Source organism: Euprymna scolopes, chromosome 45 (assembly GCF_053919585.1).
Source record: "Euprymna scolopes isolate OS-2025 chromosome 45, ASM5391958v1, whole genome shotgun sequence".
In the NCBI taxonomy this organism is placed as follows: Eukaryota; Metazoa; Mollusca; class Cephalopoda; order Sepiida; family Sepiolidae; genus Euprymna; species Euprymna scolopes.
The window spans coordinates 63,697,869-63,717,006 of NC_136526.1; the positions used below are offsets into that span (position 1 = coordinate 63,697,869).

General features: G+C 38.1%; 1 protein-coding gene and 1 non-coding gene across 5 annotated transcripts in view; one reads left to right on the forward strand and one right to left on the reverse strand.

The window, feature by feature from the left end:
• Positions 1-4,379: 4,379 nt before the first annotated feature.
• Positions 4,380-4,452, reverse strand: Trnav-aac (transfer RNA valine (anticodon AAC)). Its single transcript has one exon. It is a non-coding gene; the product is annotated as a tRNA-Val (tRNA).
• A 13,998-nt stretch (positions 4,453-18,450) lies between these two features.
• Positions 18,451-19,138, forward strand: part of LOC145269843 (cytochrome P450 4A25-like) — a 117,065-nt gene continuing 116,377 nt past the window's right edge. For all 4 annotated transcript variants that reach the window (XM_080125564.1, XM_080125565.1, XM_080125563.1 and 1 more), the window contains exon 1: positions 18,451-18,746. The gene's annotated coding sequence lies outside the window, so the exon portion shown is untranslated. The remainder of the gene's footprint in view (positions 18,747-19,138) is intronic.

Here is a 19,138-nt window from a genome sequence, read left to right on the forward strand (position 1 = left end):
GGTGGGTGGGGGTGTGGGGTTTAATTTGCGCCGGAAGTTATATTTGTTTATAGCACCCACCCAGCAGCCACCGGTTACACACGCCAAGGAACATTTGCCAACAACGGAGATAATGTAAGTGTCATTTTGACATTTTTTATCATTCTGATTCCGACTTATCCCCCCCCATCCAAAAAAAAGTAATTTGTCCGCCACTGAAGGAAAAGAATTGTTTTGAAAAAAAAAAAAAAAAGTCTTTCCGAGATTATTAATGATATTCCAACTTGACCCCCCCCCTCAAAAAAAAAAACTGATTTGTCCGCCACAAAAAAAATGTTATGTTTCCGCGCGCTCGCGCGTACTTCCAACATTCCGAGGTTCATACCATGCAAACGGTAAATTTCCGACGGAAACGGTTTTCATATTCTTTTTCAGCACACTGGAATCCACAAAAAAAACATTTTCTTCTATACGAACGTGAGACGGGCCTTAAAGTAAAATTTTACCGAAATCCTTTATAATTATTATTTTTTTTAATTTTCAGACCAAGCCAGCATGTGTGTCAATTTTCTCATGAAGAAATCCTTTATAATTATTATTTTTTTTTATTTTTCAGACCAGGCCAGCATGTGTGTCAATTTTCTCATGAAGAAATCCTTTATAATTATTATTTTTTTTTATTTTTCAGACCAAGCCAGCATGTGTGTCAATTTTCTCATGAAGAAATCCTTTATAATTATTATTTTTTTTAATTTTCAGACCAAGCCAGCATGTGTGTCAATTTTCTCATGAAGAAATCCTTTATAATTATTATTTTTTTTTATTTTTCAGACCAAGCCAGCATGTGTGTCAATTTTCTCATGAAGAAATCCTTTATAATTATTATTTTTTTTTATTTTTCAGACCAAGCCAGCATGTGTGTCAATTTTCTCATGAAGAAATCCTTTATAATTATTATTTTTTTTTATTTTTCAGACCAAGCCAGCATGTGTGTCAATTTTCTCATGAAGAAATCCTTTATAATTATTATTTTTTTTTAATTTTCAGACCAAGCCAGCATGTGTGTCAATTTTCTCATGAAGAAATCCTTTATAATTATTATTTTTTTTTATTTTTCAGACCAAGCCAGCATGTGTGTCAATTTTCTCATGAAGAAATCCTTTATAATTATTATTTTTTTTTATTTTTCAGACCAAGCCAGCATGTGTGTCAATTTTCTCATGAAGAAATCCTTTATAATTATTATTTTTTTTTATTTTTCAGACCAAGCCAGCATGTGTGTCAATTTTCTCATGAAGAAATCCTTTATAATTATTATTTTTTTTTATTTTTCAGACCAAGCCAGCATGTGTGTCAATTTTCTCATGAAGAAATCCTTTATAATTATTATTTTTTTTTAATTTTCAGACCAAGCCAGCATGTGTGTCAATTTTCTCATGAAGAAATCCTTTATAATTATTATTTTTTTTTAATTTTCAGACCAAGCCAGCATGTGTGTCAATTTTCTCATGAAGAAATCCTTTATAATTATTATTTTTTTTTATTTTTCAGACCAAGCCAGCATGTGTGTCAATTTTCTCATGAAGAAATCCTTTATAATTATTATTTTTTTAATTTTCAGACCAAGCCAGCATGTGTGTCAATTTTCTCATGAAGAAAGTCTTTATAATCATTTTTTTTTTAATTTTCAGACCAGGCCAGCATGTGTGTCAATTTTCTCATGAAGAAATCCTTTATAATTATTATTTTTTTTATTTTTCAGACCAAGCCAGCATGTGTGTCAATTTTCTCATGAAGAAATCCTTTATAATTATTATTTTTTTTAATTTTCAGACCAAGCCAGCATGTGTGTCAATTTTCTCATGAAGAAATCCTTTATAATTATTATTTTTTTTAATTTTCAGACCAGGCCAGCATGTGTGTCAATTTTCTCATGAAGAAATCCTTTATAATTATTATTTTTTTTTAATTTTCAGACCAAGCCAGCATGTGTGTCAATTTTCTCATGAAGAAAGTCTTTATAATCATTTTTTTTTTAATTTTCAGACCAAGCCAGCATGTGTGTCAATTTTCTCATGAAGAAATCCTTTATAATTATTATTTTTTTTAATTTTCAGACCAGGCCAGCATGTGTGTCAATTTTCTCATGAAGAAAGTCTTTATAATCATTTTTTCCTTTTTTAATTTTCAGACCAAGCCAGCATGTGTGTCAATTTTCTCATGAAGAAAGTCTTTATAATCATTTTTTTTTTAATTTTCAGACCAGGCCAGCATGTGTGTCAATTTTCTCATGAAGAAATCCTTTATAATTATTATTTTTTTTAATTTTCAGACCAGGCCAGCATGTGTGTCAATTTTCTCATGAAGAAAGTCTTTATAATCATTTTTTCCTTTTTTAATTTTCAGACCAAGCCAGCATGTGTGTCAATTTTCTCATGAAGAAATCCTTTATAATAATTATTTTTTTTTAATTTTCAGACCAGGCCAGCATGTGTGTCAATTTTCTCATGAAGAAATCCTTTATAGTTTTCTTCGTTGGATGTGGAGCCATTGTAGACGCATGAAAAAGCAAGAGTGGGTCATCTGTTGATGCGGAAGTCACGGGTTCTGATGAGCATGGCACACCTGCACTTGATATTAAAGGCACCAAACGTTTTTTTACTGCAGGTCGGATAATCATTCTATTCAATACTTGCAAGCCTGAACAGAAGCTCGGGGGGGGGAGGGGGAACGAAAAACTAAGTTTAGCATCCCATTTTAATCATGGGTGGTGCGCGTGCAATGAACAAAAAACAAAAACAACCAACATGTTTGTCTATCAAAAAGTTATCAAAGAAAACGACAACAACAAAAAGATAGTTACATCAAACATAATGTTCACATATCCGAATCTAAGCTGCAAAAAAGGTTAGTGAGATTTGTGAATTTTTTTTTTTTTTTTAGTAGCCATAATGAAGGGTGAAGAAAACGCAATCTGAAAATGAAAAAAGACATTGAATTAAAAACTTAATCAAAATCCTGTTGAAACACAAGAAAAGCAGAGGATTTAGGGGTCACTGGCGAAACTACAGCTCACTAAACGTAGGGCAGAGCTGGGAGAAATAAAATGCCTACTTAAAAGAATAAAGCAATCAGGAGATCTCCACAGGCATGAAAATCTAGTGTTCTAAACAAAATATTCAAATTGAAATTTTATTGCAAAGTTTTGTGTTCCATATGTTTTATCTGGAAAATTCAAGTACTGTCAGCGGGCCGAATGAACCGACGTCGCAGGCCGGATTCAGCCTGTGGGCCGTAGTTTGGTGACCCCTACTTTAACTGAACAGCTTTACAGCTGAGAGGATATGGAATTGCCTCAGTTTACTCTATCCAGTAGCAAACTATTCTCCAAGTTTTGATTACATATTAGAATGAGTCGTTGTGTCAGCCATTGAGTTTGGGTGAGATTTTCAAATTAGGAAAATGAGTTTTCAAAACCAGTTAAAGACAAAATTCCAAATTAGTCTTTTTCTGCTCACAATATTTCCTCGATACGGATTAAATAATTTTTTTTTTTACTCATTTTCACCCAAAACAAGGCGTATTGCTACTGTTTGGGATTGTGTCTAGCAGAGAATTCTGCGGAGTTGAGCAGCAAGATGTCTGTTCACATTACATTTAAACATCTGCAGCTTAGTACCATGGAGCACTGAGGGAATTCCAAAGTCCAGTATTCCGAAGAGAGAAACTATTACAATTGAAGACTTGCCGGCATCTAGAGATCTCAACTATAGGGGTGGGATTTTGCTGCATGTTGGGTTAATTGGGAGTATCTAAACTGAGGGGCTATGAATTCTGTAATTTCATCAGAACACATTCCATTAAAGTACTTGTAAAACAGGCACAGAGTTGCAACATTGTGGTGATGCGACAGATGTTGGAGCTTTCCGATAGTGCGGGATCTATTAAATTTGAGATATTACTATATTACTACCAGCTATGGATTAAATAATATTACTACCACAGGTGATATTCCCTTGTTTTATGATGGACGATTCCAATAATTTTATTTATTCCTTTCTTTATTATATTCAGTAGTTAAAAAAAAAAAAGGTGGAGAGAGAGGTGGAAGCGAGAGTAATAGATATTATTGAAATAAAAGCAGGAGAGACAGTTAAATAACATATAATGATTAATGACATACAAACATTAAGAGATGGCTCTCTTTGGGGAGTTAATTACTGCTAATTAATATATTTTTCAAATATAACTCAATTCAAACACCGAGATATATTTTAGCATGTAATTTATATGATTTCGTCATCTATTCAAACGGTTAGGGAAATAAATGTTAATTAAATCAGCTCCAATCTAATAAATTAGACTAACTTGAGAAAAAAGTAATCCACCAAAAAATTTCTAGGTTCCAGCGAGTTTCGAACTCGCGACCTTCTGCGTGTTAAGCAGACGTGATAACCACTACACCATGGAACCAGTTGATAATTTAAGCGCGATTTTAGATATATAATATGTATTTTGTCTGTTGAACTGACAGTATATTACTTGCATTTATATATATTATAATAAATATATATAGTTTAATGCAATTTAAATGTATTTTTTTATTTATTAGATATATTTTGTTTGCTTATTTAAGAAATAAAAAAAAGAATATCGTAAGATGTCGTGAATTTTCGGTAGAAAAAAAAAGTGACTTTATAACGTGTTTTTTAATCAATATTTTTGCAGAAAGTTTTTTCTTTAAACATTTTATGATTAAAAAGCCTTAAATATCAATATAGTTTATTCATCCATTTTTATAGTTTAATTGTAGAGCAGGGGGCAGGGCCAGGGGCGCTGGAAAAATACAATAAATAACGGTCGTTTTTATTATTATTTATACTTTAATATTGTACGAATTTTGTATAAAATTATTTGTTTGTTTCTAAATTGTATTTTTTTTAGCCTTGAAATAAAAATGTAATTAAATTTTTGGCAGATTTTAATATTCGAGATGTTTTTTCTCATCGTCGCGACGAAATGTGTTTTTTCAATTCTCGTGAACACGTGACCTTTTTTTTCTCTCTCTTCGTCATGTGTCACTCTTTTCCCCCCTCACTCTACTTTTGTCTCCCTCTCTCTTTTTGTTACTTTCTTTCTCTTTACTTCTATTCTCTCTCTATTTTTCACTTTTTCGCACCCTCTACTTTTCTCACGCCACCACTTTCTCTCTGTTTGTCACTCTTTCTCCCCCAGTACTTTTCTCACCCCTATCTCTCTGTTTCTCACTCTTTCTTCCCTCTCTACTTTCCTCTCCTCCTCTCTCTGTCTTGTCACTCTTTCGCCTTCCACCCTCTGATTTTCCCTCTCTCTCTCTTTTTTTACTCTTTCTTCACCCCTCTATTTTTTCTCTCCCGCCTCTTTCTTTTTGTTATTTTTTCTCGCTCTCCCTCTACTTTTCTCTCCACCCCCCTCTCTCTCTCTCTCTCTCTCTCTCTCTCTCTCTCTCTCTCTCTGTCACTCTTTCTTTTCCACTTTCTCTTTCTTTCTCTCTCTCTCTCTCTCTCTCTCTCTCTCTCTCTCTGTTTCTCTCTCTTTCTCTTTCTCTCTCTCTCTCTCTTTCTTTTTCTCTCTCTCTTTCTCTCTCTCTCTCTCTCTCTTTATCTCTCATTCTCTTTTTCTCTTTGTCACTCTTTCTTGTCCCTCTTCTTTTTTCTCCTTTTCTCTCCCTCCCCCACTCTCTCTCTCTTTGCCACTTTTTCTTCTGTCTTTCTTTTTTTTCTGATTCCCCCCTCTCTCTCTCTCTCTTTCTCTCTCCTTCTTGCCCCTGTCTCTCTCTCTCTCTCTCTCTTTTTTTTACATAGACATCACCACTTATCAAGGCATTGAGGCCACTCGAGGATAAGGGTTAAAGAGTGTACAGTAGAAATTGGACAATATAGTAATCGTTAGTAATGGAAATTCAGTAAATTTGTTAACAAGTGAAACGGCTCATCAAAAACTTGTTTACATTAGACTTGAAGACAACCATATTGTAGTCAGCTGGAAAGCAGGAAAATGGAAGACAATTCCATATTCCCTTTTTTCTCTCTGCCTTTTCCCCTTCATCCCCAGCTCCCTCCCTCTATGAAACATGTGATTTAATTCAATGTTTGAGCTCCCCCCCCTACCCCGTACACATTTTTTTTTTCTCTTTCTACTTATTCTCTCCTTATTTTTACACTGTTATTGGTGATTCCCCAGAATAGTCAACAAAACAAAAAAGTGGTACAGTTTATATATATATATATATAACAAATAACTGTAACCAAAGGCAAGATAAGTTACTCTTCTACCTATCTGAATATGTCTATTTATGTTTTAACTTATTTCAAAGCGTCTATTTAGTTTAAAGCATAAATAGTGTCGAGTGTTAAATTAAAACAAGAAAAAAATGGTTGACATGAAACGGTCAGCTGAGGAAGTCTCGATAATCACTCAAAAATTGAAAATTAAACAAAACATTGGTAGAAACCGGAAACCGCCCAATAAATGTCACAGTAACTTGTTTTGGATTTGGTAACAACGCTTTCTCGCCCTCGTATTTACACGTCCATCTTACCCGGCATGCAACGTGCTTTTCTCCTCGATCATGTGGTGCATTTTTCACTCCTTTTCTTGTGATACAAGCTTGGGCATACTTGCTAATTTGCATACATGCTTTAACGGCTGCTGCTGCTGCTGCTAACATTTTCGCTAGCTAGTTAAGCTTCAGCTGTTGTTGATTTTCTCACATGTGCCCGTACACGCTCTGTTACAAAATTTGATTTTCTTAGTTAAAAAAAAAAAATTAATGGAACAATGTCTGTGATTTTTGGAATATGACATCTTTGTTCTGTAATGAGAATATACATCATAATGATTCTTCTATACTTTTTTAAAATTACATTTTCACCCCAAACAAGGCACAGTACCACTGTAATGTAGGGGGCTACTATCTGGGACATAATTTGCAGGGATACTATGTAGGGAGTTGAGCAGCAAGATGTCTGTTCACATTACACTTGAACTTCTGCATGTCAGTACAGTTGGGAAAGCAGGAACCCGAAAGGGAGTTCCAAAGTCTAGCAGTTCTGGGGAAGAAACTATTAGAGTAGAAGGATCTAGGGATCGCTACATTGTAGAGGTGGGACTCTGCTGCTTGTCGAATTTGTTGAGGGTATTCACGTCAAGGGGGCTCATAGTTCGTCAGAGCATTCATCATTAAAATACTTGTAAAACAGGCAGAAGGATGCAATATTTCATCGATGGGACAGAGGCTGAAGCCTAGATGACAGTGCAGGACCTATCAGATTGGCGACTCCTTTTTGAACCCTGTCCAAGAGTGAGAGACAAGCAGCAGATGCACCAGCCCAAATTTAATAAGTGTAATTACAAGTACCTCAATAAAGCAAACGGAAATCTCTCGCAAAATTGTGCTCGACTACTGTAACATTGTATTTATTTGCGGACTGTTATATTTGCAGACTGTGGCGCAGTGGATAGAAGCATTGAATCTCTACGGTTCCAGTTGAGCATTGTCTGAAGATAGCGGTTTCAATTCTAGCCAAAGCAGGCCAGAGGAATAGTTGGCCAAAACGTGGTGAGACAACAACAACTATGGAAGGCAGTAATTGTTGGGGATACAGTTACACAACTCAGCATCCCTATCCCGTCGCAGTTAATCACCTGAAGAAGGCCAGAGGATGAGTTGGCCGAAAAGTGATGAAGCAACAACAGCTACGAAAACGAGGGCAACAGTCCGCAAATAAATAAATACACAAATCCTTAAAGGATTGTAATAAAAAAAAATACAACACAAAGATTTAAATAAACGAATGCTTATTTGTTTAAATTGATATATTTCGACGTAACCCGTATTTTTGCAGAATTTTTTTTTTTCCTTCTGTTGCATGGTGTTATTATGACACGAACAATTTATATGATTTTTGGAATGTGACATCTTCGTTCCATGACGAGCATATACATTATAAAGACTTTTGTGTTTTTATTTTTTTTAATAAGTGTAATTATAAATAAAATCTTTCGCAAAATGGAGCTTGACTATCGTCACATTATCGCAAGGTCAAACATGAACTTGTATATCAATGTTATTTGATGCATTAAAAAAAATGCAAAGAATGTACGACTCCTAATTTAAAAAAAAAAAAATCTGCAGAAGAATGCGGCTAAAATTGGTCACATTTAATGCTAACAAAACTAATGATATATTACCTAAGAATAAAAATCAGATTCTATGGTATTACTCGACGAATACTTAACATAATTAAATCCCTTTTAAGTAAGAGAAGAACCCAGGTTGTCCTCGATGGACGTACGTCCAAACAATATGATATAAATGCAGGTGTACCTCAGGGGGTCGATCTTTGGACTTTTATTATTCCTGATATTCATAAATGACCTCCTTGATAAAATTGTCTCTGAGATGGGTATATTTGACACCATGCTCTATGGTAGGCACAAGATGAAAACGAATGAACACATATCTAAGGCAATTGTGGAAACCCTAGAAAAAGTCTTCCAACCTGTGGTGGAATCGGGACAAAAATGGATGGTCACATTCAATGCTGCCAAGACTAAGTGCGTTTCCTTTAATAATTACAAGAAAACTTCTCAAGACTTCGTGGCTTAGTGGGGGATGCCCTTTTCTCTTCCCTACAACCTCTCTCCCACAGAAGAGACGTTGAGAGGCTATCCTTGTTTTATCGTTATTTCCATGGCAGGTGCTCGTCTGAACTCCAATCTCTCGTCCCCCCTCGCCAATCTTTCACGAAAAACACCTGTCTAGCTGAATCCACTGTCAAAAATTTTCCCCACTCTTTATCTGTGCCTAAATCAAAATGTGGATTCCATGAACAAAGCTTCTTTCTTAGAACTGCACGCCTGTGGAACTCTGTTCCGTCTGCCTGCTTCCCACCTGACTACAACCTGGATGTCTTCAAGTCCAACGTAAACCAATTCCAAATGAACTGCCCCCTTAAGTAAACACTTCATTAAATCTCCACATTAACGTACTGTACTTGCAATAACCCTTATCCCTGAGTGGCTTCCGGGCCTTGATAAGTGGTTACCACCGTGTAAAAAAAAAAACACACACCAATCGCTATGGCTAATGATACATTACCTTAAAGTACTTCCTTTAAACTCCTCAGCTTAACGTTCACAGGGAACATGAGTTAGAACAAATACATTAAGAGCATTGCTGCAGCTGCTGCGAAGAAGGTGGGCTCTCTCTACCATGCTAGAAAGTTACTTACGTCTGAAAGTATCCTGTACCTCTAGAAGGCTACAATTCGCCCATTTGGACTGGTGCATCTGTTACTAGTCTCTCACTCTTAGACAGGGTTCAAAAGAGAATCGCCAACCTAATAGGTCCCGCACTGTCAGCTAGGCTTCAACCGCTGTCCTATCAATGAAATGTTGCATCCCTCTGCTTGTTTTACAAGTATTTTAATGGTAGGTGCTCTGACGAACTACCTTGTCAACATAAATTCCCCCGACAAACTCGATTACATTACACTTGAACTTCTGCATGTCAGTACAGTTGGGAAAGCAGAATCCCGGGGAAGAAACTATTAGAGTAGAAGGTTTTCTTACACCTAGGGATCTCTACTGTGTAGGGGTGGGACTTTGCTGCTTGTCAGGTTTGTTAGGGGTATTTACATTGGGTATAAGTGCTTGTAGTTTGTCAGAGCATTCACCATTAAAGTACTTGTAGAACAGGTAAGGGGATGCAACATTTCGTAGGGAAACAGAAGCCACTATTTCAATGTGGAAAGAATTGGTCAAAGACAACAGTAACAAGGCTCTTCCGGCACCGAAAGAAAACCTTCCCAGCAGGCTCTGAACTCCCCAGAACAAGTGTGTAATATTCAAATTGACCTGCCATCTGTAAACCAGATGTTTCAAATCACTCTGCTGCAAATTCATCAAGATGCAATAGCGAAGGCAGAGTGTGACAAGCAGAGCAACGACAAACGTCATCCCCTATTTGGACATCAAGATGTGCCTCAGCGATTACCATTATGTTAGAGCTTTGCTACTGTTACAAGCCTTGGACGAACAACACCAGTATCCTTCCATCTGCATTTGTGGAATGAATCAGTCAAAGACAATAACAATGAGGCTCTTCCGACACCGAACGAAGACTTACCAGTAGGTTCTGAACTCCCCAGGAAAAAGTAGGTAACACTCAACCAGGCCCAAGCAAAGGTTTGCAAAACACAAGACAATAATCTACGCAAGTGGGACTATGTACAGGACGCTCGGTGCACTGGCGGTACCAACATCTAGGCTCTCAAATCAGTCAAAGACAACAACAATGGGGCTCTTCCAGCACCAAAAGAAGACCTATCAGTAGGCTCTGAACTCCCCAGAAAAATGATCTGTTGAGAGGCAATAGCGAAGGCAGAGCATGACAAGCAGAACAATGAAAAACCCTATTCGGACATGAAGATGTGCCTCAGCAACCACCATAATGCCAGAGGCCTCGGACGAACAACGTTGGTAGAATGAGTCTGTGAAAGACAATGACAATAAAAAGTTGCAACCATGCAACAGAACATGAATGTGCGTATGCCCAGCCATGTGCGAAGTGACGTCACGGTAAAGAAAAAAGTGACGTCACTGTAAGGAAAAAGAAAAAGACTATAAAAAGAATGTGCGTGCGGACGATCATGTTCGAGAGGTCAGAGAGAAGGAGCACGATCACGTTTCATTTGGAAAAATACAGAGAAATAAATGTTGGTAAAAAGTGAGTTGCATTATTACTTGTCTTCTGTTCCTTGTGACGTACTCTGCTAAAATGTGTTGGTCCTGGGTTTCTTGCATGTTAATGCATGTGTAAACATGTACGGTACAATCGCATTAACATACCGGTTCCCGTCAGATCACCAAAGTTAAGCAATGATGAGCCTGGCCAGTACCAGGTGGGTGACCATTTGGGAAGCCGAGGCGCTGTATGTACCTTGTCGAGTCATAAGAAATTTCCAGGTTGGTATCTGGAGTCGCATTAATTCACTGGGAGAGGTATGCACCCCTAGTCTTCGTTAAGACATGCATCTAGGAGAAGGTAACTCTGATGACGTCGGCAGCAGGACGTTGGGTGACCATCGAGGAGGATGAATCTTTAGCAGATTAACGGTTCTATGGTATTAAGAGTTACGTTATTCAATTGCAGTTATGCGGATGATCTAAGAACAACGGATAGGTACAAACAGGCCAGTCAGATGCCACTGCGCTGGGGAAGGTAATGGCAACCCACCCCATGTATTCTGCCAAGTTCAAAATCATGTGAAGCTTTCAGAGGAATCGGACAAACAATGGACCAAAGCCTATGGAGAAAACTAACTATGATTTCATCTATGGATTGAACATGACACGATACAAGAAGAAGAAGATGTTATAATCCGAACTACCACCAATTCTTGCAAACGCTGTTCAAATGCTTCCTAAAGGAGAAATTCGTTCCAACACCTTGGAGAACTTTGCTAGTCTGCCTAGCATTTAAAAAATACTAGAGACTGGTCTTCTGCATCACAGTACAGACCAATTAGTCTTTGTATATCACGAGTAAGTTGCTTAAATCTGTGTTAAATAGAGAAATTGTCAACCACCTCAGCAAAAACAATCTACTCAATGACAAACAATATGGTTTCCATCCTGCAACATCTACAGCTGATGTACTGACTGTAATTTCACATAGGATCAGCGAATCTATTGATGGGGGTTTCCTCTCTAGAGCAATAGCTCTTGACATGTTAAACGCATTTGATAGGGTTTTGCATAATGGTCTATTTCACAAGATGTCCAGTTATGAATCATTTCCCATAGGTTTATAGGAGTCATTGTCGATGGAGAAAAGTCTGGAGCTCAAAGAATCAGCATCATTCTTCCTTATCTCCATCAATGATCTCTCAAATCACATTCTAAGATCATCCATTGATATTTATTGTAGACGACACTACCACCTACGGCAACACTTTAAAGGCCGGCAATAACTAAGATCTTTTCGATTCTCTCTCCTCCAATCTTGAGTACATGATGCATTAGGGAAAAAGGTGGCTGATTAATTTTAATGCATCCAAAAACGAAGCTTCTATCGTTTTGCCACTAATGCTCTGATCTCCACGTGGCTCCAATTGAAATAAACGGCATGTAAATCAAATGGTTTAGAGTTGGAGAAGCATTTAAGACCGGACGTCCAACCGGTGCCCAACCACATATAATTATCTGTCTTAAGGGGAGATAAACCTGATAGGCCCTGAACTGGCATCTAAGCTTCAGCCTCTGTCCCATCGACGAAACGTTGCATCCCTCTGCCTTTTCTACAAGTATTTTAGTGGTGAATGCTCTGACGAACTGCAATCACTTGTGCCCCTACGACGTGAGCACCCTCGACAAACCCGACAGGCTGCTAAATCCCACCCCCACACTGTAGAGATCCCTAGATGTAAAAGATCTTTTTACTCCAATAGTTTCTTCCCCAGAACCGCTAGACTCTGGAATTCCATTCCAGGTCCCTGCTTCCCCAACAGTACTGACGTGCAGAAGTTCAAGTGTAACGTGAACCGACACCTTGCTGCCCAAATCCCTACATAGTACCCCAGTAGTTGTTGCCCCTGATAGTAGCCCCCTACACGAAAGTGGCAATTTGCCTTGTTTGGGGTGAAAATGTAATAAAAAAAAAAAAAAAAAAAAAAAAAAACTCCTGCTTGCCTTGCACCAGTCTAAGGGGTATAACTGCCATCCCTACGAAAAGTATCTCACTCCCGGCACAATCGGCTATTTGTATACAAGCCAAATACGCCAGGTGCTGTCCTGTCTTGATAGGTGAAAGGCACTATCTCTGTTTGGGTTTAACTGACTTCCTCCAAAGAAGGAAGTTCCATGGGAATATGAAATTCACAAAGGGTCCCCAGTCGCATGTTTATCCCCATTAGGGGAGATGTCAGCGTTAGGTTTTTGCAACTCTTGCGAGGAAGTGTCAGCGTCCTCCTACATACAAACCTGAAATTGGTCACCCATTTTAGTAATGACCAGGCTCAACGTTGCTTAACTTTGGTGATCTGATGTTGCATAGGGGACGTTCATGTTGGAGAGAGACGGCAGACATATATATATAACAATGATGAGGGGGAGAGAGAAGATTAGTTCTTTTTACATCAGAGGGGGGCACATTACTTATTGATGGAGAGGGGACACATTACTTATTGATGGAGAGGGGACACATTACTTATTGATGGAGAGGGGACACATTACTTGGAAGTTCATATAAGATGATTAACCCATCACCTTCAATTGTTGAATGACAACACGAAGACAAACAGTTACAAATATCGATGGTGATTCTTTATTTCATTTGACCGGGCGAATGATTTGACGTCAGGAATTCAAATTCGTTTCTACATGGTTAAATGTTCTTTCCTTCGCTACCCAAAGGACCCTAACTCCAACTCTCTCTCTCTCTCTCTCTCTCTCTCTCTCTAACTAGCAGACTCAGCTGTTCTGCTTCAACTGCTCGACCGCCGACTCTTCTAATCTGCTAATCCTAGCTGATATTGTTGAGGAATCTCATTTTGCTATGACGTCAGATGTGGGTTTCTAAACGTGACCACTCACGTGGCTCAGCACACGTTCTCCAAAACATACTTCTGCAAACAAAGAATTCTCATTAACCTATTTTTCAACCTAACCTATTTTTTCAATATATTTTTAATTTGTATTGTTCATTCTTTCTTAGCTGACCTTTTTAATTCAGTTTTCATAAAAGAATGAACCAGTAAATTCTTTTTACAATACAAACAATATCTAACTATTTCCAAAAACAATAGCAAAATTCTAACACACCAATTTCTAAATCTATCTCTAAACCTTGCTTACAAGGTTCGAGTCTCGGCTTATCCTAATCTCATTTTCCACTTATTTAATGTTTTCCTTATTTACAGGAAAAGGGGACAGCCCTTTTTCCCGTAACACTGATGGGAACGAGTGTGTCAACGTGATTATGCCGACTTTGAAACCATGACGTACGTGATGTCCTCTATTCCTGTTTGAAACCTCTTTCATTCAGAAGAGACGTGGTACTCAACTGAGCTCGAATCCACACCACAAAACTCTCACAAAATAACACTCGTCTAGCTTTTTTTTTTACACAGGAATCACCACTTATCAAGGCCCGGAAGCCACTCAGGGATAAGGGTTAATGGGTATACATTAGTCAATGTGATTAAAGCGTAGTAAACATAAGTAGTGGGAATTTTGTAAATTGGATTACTTAGGGGGGGACGGTTCATCAAGAACTTGTTTACATTGGACTTGAAGACAATCAGATTGTAGTCAGTTGGAAAGCAGGCAAACAGAACAGAATTCCACAGGCGTGCAGTTCTAAGAAAGAAGCCCTGTTTAGGTTTATGGATAGATAAAGAGTGTGGAAAATTATTGATAGTGGTTTTGGCTAGACGAGTGTTTTTCGTGAAAGTTTGGCGACGGGGGGGGGGGGGGAAGAACCATAGATTGAAGTTCAGCTGAGCACTTGCCCTGAAAATAACGATAAAGCAGAGACAGGCTCGCTACGTCTCTTCTGTGGGAAATGGGTTGCAGAGAAGAGAAAAGGGGATCCACCACTAAACTACGAAGTCTATTTTGAACTCTATCAAGACAGGATAAGCTGCTTCTAGCAGCTCCTGCCCAGATGTGGCCAAAATACTTCATCGTTAGCCATACCTGGCTTTTATATAGATAGAGAATTGCATCAGCAGTGAAATATCTACTGGAGCGGTAGAAGGATCCCACCATTTTCCCAGCGACCTTGGCAATGGATTTGATATACATGCTCCATTTCAGGTCAGGAGAAAAGGTGAAGCCCAGAAACTTGTCAAAACATGGAGCCTCCCCAAGACGAGAGCAATTCATTTCAATTGATGCCAGATGGGCAACAGAACGTTGATGATGTAAAGATAGAAGCTTGACAACCACTATCAACAATGTCCCCCACTCTCCATCTTTGTCTAAATCTAAACGCAGATTCTATGACAAAAAATAAATCAAGATGTTAAAACAATCGAATCCGACATACAAGGCTCCTTCAATAAGTTTCCAGACTTTTTTCCGTATAGGCATTTTTATTGATAGCACACACATGAAACTCTAGTTCTCTTCAAAGTAATCTCCTCCAGCTGCAGTGCACTTGTTGTACCGTTCTAGCAACTTCTGGAAGGCCCATGGAAGTCCTCTTGTGTCAGCGTGTCAATGACCGTCATCACAGCCTCTTTGATCTTCTCAATTGCCTCTAAAGTTTTTCTATTATAGGGAATAACCAAAAGTCACAGGGAGCAAGGACTATAGGAAGGGTGAGGAATTGTCCTGATGCCCATCTTGGTTAAATAGTCTGTCACAAGGATGGCGCACCCTTGAGACAAACTTTGCACAAATCTTCCACATCTTCAGTTCGTTGCGAATAATTGTGTATAAAATTCCCACGCTGACATCAAACTGTACGTTTATTGTCTCTACAGACACACAACGGTCCTTATCCATGAAATTCTTTATTTGGCCAATCAATTCTATTGTTCTGCCTTCTTTACTCCTCCCACACCTCTCATCATCCTTCAAAGATTCCTCAACTTCCTTGAATCTCTTATGCCACTCAAAAACTGATGCTTGATTCATGCAAGAATGGTCCAAATGCTATCTGAAGAATTCCATACGTTTCTGTGGCATTTTTATACCAACGTTAAATTAATTGCAGGGAACATGGTTAAATATGGTTTACCTCCCCTCTTATGATTTTACTTGTAGGGGATGCCCTTCTCTCCTTGTGTCAACCTTTTCCCCACAGAAGAGACGCTGTGAGTCTGTCTCTGATCTATTTTCACAAGTGCTCGTCTGAGTTTCAATCTATTGTCCCCTCTGAAAAACTTTCACAAAAAGCACCGACTAGCTACAACCACTATCAACAATTTCCTTCACTCTTTATCTGGGCCGAAATCAAAACATAAATTCCATGAACAAAGATTCTTTTACAGAACTGCCTGCCTGTGGAACTTTGTACTGCAGGGCTGCTTTCCAGCTTTTCAAGTCTAATGCAAACAAGTTCTTGTTGAGCTGTCTCCTTAAATAATTCAATTGTATCGAATTTCCACCAACAACTGATCATTACTGTTGTGTTGTTGAACACTTAACATGCATTAGTCTTTATCCTATAAACTAAGATGATGTTTAAGGTTTTTTTCAGTTCTAACCCCCTTTTTGACACTTTAAAAACTATTTAAACCGGCTAATCTAATATATAAACGGCTATATGTCTGTCTGTCTGTCGGTCTGTCTGTCGTCATATTTTCAAAGTTTATTTCCTCCAAAACTAAAAGTCACTAAGCGGCCTCAAATGATTGGATTTTTTATGGGCCGTTCTTTTATGGATCTTTAGCTGATTTAAATAGTTTTTAAATGGCCAAAAATGGGGAAAAATTGAAAAAATAGTTTTTAAATGGCCAAAAATGGGGAAAAATTGAAAAAAATAGTTTTTAAATGGCCAAAAATGGGGAAAAATTGAAAAAAATAGTTTTTAAATGGCCAAAAATGGGGAAAAATTGAAAAAAATAGTTTTTAAATGGCCAAAAAATGGTGCAAAATTGAAAAAAATCCATTTTGTATATTCGTCTTAGTTTATTTTTAATTTTTAATTTGTGACCGGTTTATGTGCATGTCATATTGGTACAGTGGTAATGTTACTAACTTTGAATGCAACAGTTTCGATTTCAATCCTAACTGATGGCACTTAAATTTTTTTTTTTTTTTTCACTTTTGAAATCACGACTCTATAAAAATATATACGAAATCTGAACAAATTAAAATATCATATTTAAGCGTATTTTACACCTGGGCAAAGCCGGGCGCCTCCACCCTCCCACTATTCTAATACATAAAAGGCTTTCAGTTTCAATCCTAGCTGATGACACTCAAATACTTTTCTTTCACTTTTGAAATCACGACTCTACAGGGTGACCCCCCCCCCAAAAAAAAAAAAGATGCCATCTAGAACATACGCTGTAGAACGGAGAGAAAAAGAAAAAAGAGAATCAATTAGGACCAACTCCATAGAGTGAATGTGGTATTGTGGTAAATGTTGCCAGTCAAGAGTAAGTTTCCAAGGTACTTAAATAACGTTAGTCACAAAAGACCCTGTACCCTCCCCACCCCCTCCCCATCCCCAATTTCTTATAGGGCCTTGTGCCTAAGTTTGTTGTCTGTTTGTTATTTTTGTAGATTTCATGCAATAAACTATATATATAAGAAATATGTTTACATGAAAATAATGTTCTACCTATTTACTATGCCTCCCCACGGGACAGTTAGACACCAGGGTCGTTTTTTAACGTGGAGAAAAGGTACAAAAATAAAAATTGTCTCAGTCGTGAAGGATTTCTCCTCCACCGAAAGAGAACAAGAAATAGAAGTGCAGCATCTGAAGAACAGATGGTATTTATTTGCTCCCCCACCGAGCAAATTAGGCACAAGGCCGATTTTTAAAGTGAGGAGTGAAGGGGAAATGGGGACCAACTCCCCGGGGAGTAGGGGAGCTGGATAGTGACAATTGGTATGAAGGGTTGCCCCTACATTGACCAAGGTCTTATATGTGGGGTCGCCCCCACATATGGTCTTTGCTTGCAGTATCTGCCGGAACAGATGGTATTTATTTGCTCCCCCACCGAGCAAATTAGGCACAAGGCCGATTTTTAATGTGAGGAGTGAAGGGAGGGAGAAGGGAAAAAGGGAACCAGCTCCCGAGAGGTGGGAAATGGGAGCTGGTTAAAGGTCAGGCATGTGGGGTTGCCCCCACATCTGGTCTTTGCTAGTCATAGCTAGTCCTAGCTAGTCATAGCTTGCAGTATCTGCCGGAACAGATGGTATTTATTTGCTCCCCCACTGAGCAAATTAGGCACAAGGCCGTTTTTAATGTGAGGTAAAAACCAGCTCCCCTAAAAGTAGGCAAAAAGGGGGCACTCTGGTTACCAAAAATAATAATTGTCCCAGTATAGAGGGTTTCCCCTCCATTGACTGGTACAAATTATCTTAAGTGCAGCATCTGCCGGAACAGATGGTATTTATTTGCTCCCCCACTGAGCAAATTAGGCACAAGGCCGATTTTTAAAGTGAGGAGTGAAGGGGAAATGGGGACCAACTCCCCGGGGAGTAGGGGAGCTGGGTAGTGACAATTGGTATGAAGGGTTGCCCCTACATTGACCAAGGTCTTATATGTGGGGTTGCCCCCACATATGGTCTTTGCTTGCAGTATCTGCCGGAACAGATACTACACTTTGATCTTGGCCAAAAGGCCAAGCAAGTTTTTGAAAATAATGTTGTAAGCGACGAATGGTAGTTGTCGAAAACAGTGTGATGTCATAAAAGATGAACGGTAATTGCCAAAAAGGTGTCTATTGTGACGTCATGAAAAGGGCTGGATGTTAGTTGCCAATCGGACTCATGAACTGTGCGTGGTGACAAGCAAGCTAAAATGTCTTCTGAAAGAAAGAGGATGAAGCAATGCAATTTCCCTCTTGCTCTTGAGATTTGCTCAACTTGGTTAAGACGAGAAATGAACAAGTAAAAAAAAAAAAAAAATTATAAAAAAACTGACTTGTGTTCAATTGGAAGCATTACAAGCTGTGTTTATTCACTTTATATTTTGTTGTTCAACCTGATATTCTTTTACAAATGAATATGTACCGTGATATACACAGAAAAATATTGTAAGTAAAAAATTTTTCTAAATGTCTCAAAGTTTTCATTAATATTTAATCATTTATATATATATACAAGGTGACCCAAAAAAAACAGAAGCTAAATGGAGGCCATCTAGAACATATGCTGTAGAACGGAGAAAAAAAGGTCAAAGACCCTAGTGTTTTGATGCGATGTTTTGAATATAATAAACTGGTTATGACCAAAGTTTCATTTAATTCGGACAAAACACTAAGAAACGGGGGGCCTAATTAGAGCTGGGGCCCGTTTTTTATGGGTCAGCCTGTATAATAATAATATATACAAATTAAAATATATTTAAGTGTATTTTAAGCACGGGCAAAAGCCGCCCCCCCTCCACCACCACCACCACCACCACGCCGCTAGTTAGTATATAAAA